The sequence below is a fragment of the Salvelinus sp. IW2-2015 genome, unplaced genomic scaffold (genome assembly GCF_002910315.2).
Source record: "Salvelinus sp. IW2-2015 unplaced genomic scaffold, ASM291031v2 Un_scaffold2732, whole genome shotgun sequence".
NCBI classification, from domain to species: domain Eukaryota; kingdom Metazoa; phylum Chordata; class Actinopteri; order Salmoniformes; family Salmonidae; genus Salvelinus; species Salvelinus sp. IW2-2015.
The window spans coordinates 38,697-44,198 of record NW_019944036.1 but is presented as its reverse complement, the minus strand read 5'-3'; the positions used below and the strand labels follow the sequence as shown (position 1 = coordinate 44,198).

The window sequence follows — 5,502 nt, the reverse complement described above, 5'->3', positions numbered from 1 at the left end:
ACGTCCTCCTGTTCTCCACTCATTACCTGTATTAACTGCACCTGTTTGAACTCGTTACCTGTTATAAAGACACACTGTCCACACACTCAATCAAACAGACTCCAACCTCTCCACAATGGCCAAGACCAGGAGACTGTGTAAGGACATCAGGGATAAAATTGTAGATCTGCACAAGGCTGGGATGGGCTACAGGACAATAGGCAAGCAGCTTGTGAGAAGCGAATAACTGTTGGCGCAGATATTAGAAAATGGAAGAAGTTCAATATGACGGTCAATCACCCTTGGTCTGGGGCTCCATGCAAGATCTCACCTCGTGGGCATCAATGATCATGAAGAAGTGAGGGATGGTCAGATCAGCAGTGTATCAAATACTTGTTCTCCCCACTGTATGTTATATTTGAGATTCTTCAAAGTAGCCACCCTTTGCCTTGATGACAGCTTTGGCTTTTTCTCAACTAGCTTCATGAGGTAGTCACCTGGAATGCATTTCAATTAACAGGTTGCCTTGTTAAAAGTACATTTGTGGAATTTCTTTCCTTCTTATCAGTTGTGTTGTGACAAGGTAGGGGTGGTACACAGAAGATAGCCCTATTTGGTAAAATACCAAGTCCATATTATGGCAAGAACAGCTCAAATAAGCAAATAAAAAATGATAGTACATCATTACTTTAAGACATGAAGGTCAGTCAATACAGAACATTTCAAGAACTTTTAAAGTTTCTTCAAGTGCAGTCGCAACAACCATCAAGCGCTATGATGAAACTGGCTCTCATGAGGACCGACAGAGGAAAGGAAGATCCAGAGTTACCTCTGCTGCAGAGGATAAGTTAATTAGAGTTACCAACCTTAGAAATTGCAGCCTAAATAAATGCTTCACAGAGTTCAAGTAACAGACACATCTCAACATCAACTGTTCAGAGGAGACTGCGTGAATCAGGCCTTCATGGTCAAATTTCTGCAAAGAAACCCTTCCTAAAGGACACCAATAAGAAGAAGAGACTTGCTTGGGCCAAGAAACACGAGCAATGGACATTAGACCCGTGGAAATCTGTCCTTTTGGTCTGATGAGTTCAAATTTGAGATCTTTGGTTCCAACCGCCCTGTTACTTTATGAGACACAGAGTAGGTGAACGGAGGATCTCCACATGTGTGGTTCCCACCGTGAAGCATGGAGAAGGAGGTGTGATGGTGTGGGGGTGCTTTGCTGGTGATTTATTTAGAATTCAAAGCACACTTAACCAGCATGGCTACCACAGCATTCTGCAGCGATACTCCATCCAATCTGGTTTGTGCTTAGTGGGACTATCATTTGTTTTCAACAGCACAATGACACAACACACCTCCACGCGGTGTAAGGGCTATTTGACCAAGAAGGAGAGTGATGGAGTGCTGCATCAGATGATCTGGCCTCCACAATCACAAGACCTCAACCCAACTAAGATGGTTTGGAATGACTTGGACCGCAGAGTGAATGAAAAGCAGCCAACAAGTACTCAGCATATGTGGAACTCCTTCAAGACTGTTGGAAAAAGCATTCCAGGTGAAGCTGGTTGAGAGAATYCCAAGAGTGTGCAAAGCTGTCATCAGGACAAGGGTGGCTACTTTGAAAAATCTAAAATATATTTTGATTAGTTTAATACTTTTTTGGTTACTACATGATTCCATATGTGTTATTTCATAGTTTTGATGTATTCACTACTATTCTACAATGTAGAAAGTAGTAAAAATAAAGAAAAACCCTGCAATGAGTAGGTGTGCCCAAACTTTTGACTGGTACTGTATGTGATTTGAGATCATTGATACTCAGCGATTTGTACTTTGTCTTTTCGATTTGTTGTCCACTCTCACCATGTCACACGTATCCCCGGTGTCAAGTACTAAACTTATTCATGTTTCTATTGAAGTCTGCACCATAGCATGGAATAATGAGTGTGTGCTATAAAGATCATATCATACAGATACAGGTTTCTAACTCCCTCATCCCATCCCCAGTATCAGTACAGGTGTGTCTAACTCCCTCATCCCATCCCCAGTATCAGTACAGGTGTGTCTAACTCCCTCATCCCCTCCCCAGTATCAGTACAGGTGTGTCTAACTCCCTCATCCCTCCCAAGTATCAGTACAGGTGTGTCTAAGTCCCTCATCCTCCCCCCCAGTATCAGTAAAGGTGTGTCTAACTCCCTCATCCCTCCCAGTATCAGTACAGGTGTGTCTAAGTCCCTCACCTCCTCCCCAGTATCAGTACAGGTGTGTCTAACTCCCTCATCCCCTCCCCAGTATCAGTACAGGTGTGTCTAACTCCCGCATCCCCTCCACAGTATCAGTACAGGTGTGTCTAAGTCCTCATCCCCTCCCCAGTATCAGTACAGGTGTGTCTAAGTCCCTCATCCCTCCCCAGTATCAGTACAGGTGTGTCTAACTCCATCATCCCATCCCCAGTATCAGTACAGGTGTGTCTAACTCCCTCATCCTCCTCCCAGTATCAGTACAGGTGTGTCTAAGTCCCTCATCCCCCTCCCAGTATCATTACAGGTGTGTCTAACTCCCTCTCTCCTCCCCAGTATCAGTACAGGTGTGTCTAACTCCCTCATCTCCTCCCCAGTATCAGTACAGGTGTGTCTAACTCCCTCATCCTCCTCCCCAGTATCAGTACAGGTGTGTCTAACTTCCACATCCCCTCCCAATATCAGGACCTATGAGGTGACCATTGCAAACTGAGTGTCTGTCATGTAATACCTCATATAATTCAGGTGTTTATCCCTCCTCTTCCCGTGCAGTATCAGGTACCAGCAGCGGCCACAGCAGCATCTCTCAGGATGCATAGCTCATGGGCGGGGGCCTATTCTGTGCCATGGTGGGGAACATCCGGCTGGTGGTTTCAATGGCAACAGACTACTGGATGCAGTACCGCTGTCAGGCAGCTTCGCCCACCAGGGCTGTGGAGGTACTGCATGTCAGGCAAATGTTACATGCAGACGGACAGCATCGGTGAACCACACACCATGGAGGGGTCAGGGGATGGAAGGATATAGATTATATACAGAGGATAGCAATGGCCACCTGATTTAATGAGTTATGTTAACAGTCTGACTTGGTCTGATGGAACGGAAGGTCTAAGTGCATTTACATTTTACATTTTAGTCATTTAGCAGACGCTCTTATCCAGAGCGACTTACAGTAGAGTGCATACATTTTTTTTTACATACTGAGCAAAGGATATCCCTACCGGCAAGAGCAGACGCTCTATCCAGAGCGACTTACGTAGAGTGCATACATTTTTATTACATTTTACATACTGAGACAAGGATTATCCTACCGGCCAAACCTCCCTAACCGGACGACGCTATGCCAATTGTGCGTCGCCCCACGGATTCTCCGGTTGCGGCCGGCTGCGACAGAGCCTGGGCGGAACGCCAGCCCAGCCTGGGCGCGAACCCAGAGACTCTGGTGGAGCAGCTAGCTGCGATGCAGTGCCTAAGACCACGCGCCACCCGGAGGTGTGCATCCATTCACTGGCAGAAACATAAGAATGGTGCTTTACTTCATGATAGAGACCTGTTGCTGAGAATGTCCCGGCCCAGTAATCGAAAGGGTTGTGCTGGTTACACTAAGGAACCGTCCCATAAATGACCACTAGGTGAACATAATTGTTTGATGTGGCCCGGTGAGCAACGGCACTCATAAACCTAGTTGCTCTGGATAATGAGAATGTCGGAAATGTTAAATGACGTATAAATGTTAAATGTCGACTTGAACCATGAGGAGAAATGTTACAACAACAGCGGTACCACCTATGTTCTGGGCACTGACACTACAATACATTCATTTCATCTTGGCTGGAAGTAACGGCGATGCATATGACAAAGCCTCTGTCTATGTCACCCTTGCACCCCCTCTTGTTCACTTGTTAGCCCTCTCAGAGCGTACTGGCTAATGCCACCCTGAGCCTTATGATCCTGTCATGTAGAGATGCGTGCTTCCCGCGGGCTCAGATGCGAGCTATCCTCTTCCTTCGCCCCACTCTCCGCTTCGAGAGGTCCTTTCAACCGCTCGCTTCGCTGCAGGCAGGAATTTTCTGCATAGGTTTTTCATACTCCAAGTGAGTCTCACACACAAACACACACACACACACAACACAGCACAACACACAACACACACACACACACACACACACACACACACACACACAAACACACACTCCACACACACACACACACACACACACACACACACACACACACACACACACTAGTTTTGTGCAGTATTTTCACCTCTTATATCCCCCTTCCTTCTCCCAGCTTTATTTGTTCTGCTGGCGATGGCCATCTACACGGGTGTGACAGTGAACTTCCTGGGCAAGCGCTTCGGTGACTGGCGTTTCTCTTGGTCTTACATATTGGGCTGGGTGGCACTGCTCATGACCTTCTTTGCAGGTAAGAACTGACACACAGGATCAATCACAGTACTCAACCAACCCAGTCCAAAAACAATCAACCCCCAAGCCCCTTGTCTTCCAGTGTTAGCAGATCTGAAGAGACCAGATTGTTAAAAGCAATATGGTGATGGTTTTTCCATAGCCTTCCAATGGGTTAGGGGAGCCTGGCTGCATCATATTGCTGACACCTATCTGGATCCATCAGACCTGATTGAAGGGTAGTGGCTGAAGGGAGGGTATGTCTACAGCTGGATTTTGATGCAATGTCCATTGTCCATTAACCTGTATGTGCTCTGTGTGTTCCAGGGATATTTTACATGTGTGCCTACAGAATGCATGAATGTAGGAGAGGAGGCGGCCCTACACGCTAGAGAGAAAGACACAGCAAGATACACAAACTGTTTTTAAAAAGAGGACCATTTAACATTGAATGAATGACCATGTTTATCCAGAGAGGCCAACATATGACAGAAAGCCTTTGCGACTGCATGGGCCTCCATTCCCTGATGTTTCKAATGGATTTCCTGGATAAATAAAGGTTTGATAAAAAAAATATACAACAGCTTTCTGCCATTCACATGAAAGGAACATTTACGAGAATGATAATGCATTTATTTATAAAGTCAATATGACTCATTTCATTATCTATGTGCAGTTAACAGGAGAATATGTTTCAAAATGGCTGACACTGCAAGTGTTATGATATCTCCTTAGTGCCTTTTTCAAAAACATATATGCAAGATGACAACAGGCTTTTTGMACATGCAAATGTGTTGTAGTTTTGATAAGGAATATGGGCAGCGATGCTGACTTTACAATTTCTCATTTTCAATAAAGTTCCTCTCTAAATGTTTGTTGCCTCTAAGTTGATCCTTAATGCAAGGACCACCTTTCAATGGCTTATTTTCCTTATTTTCCATCCCTTTCTGAGAAGAGGTTTTAGTTATGGGTTGTTTTAGTGAGGATGGCCGTCTTATACGTGATGCACACAAAGTTATACCACAAGATGGCGACACTAAACCAGTTTACATGAGCAGGGCTTTGCACATAGTGCTAGATGAGTTGCT

The 5,502-nt window shown here is 45.2% G+C and overlaps 1 pseudogene; it reads left to right on the top strand.

The window, feature by feature from the left end:
- LOC112074638 (lens fiber membrane intrinsic protein-like) overlaps nucleotides 1–5,288 on the top strand; it is a 13,501-nt pseudogene extending 8,213 nt beyond the window's left edge.
- The last annotated feature ends 214 nt before the right edge of the window (nucleotides 5,289–5,502 follow it).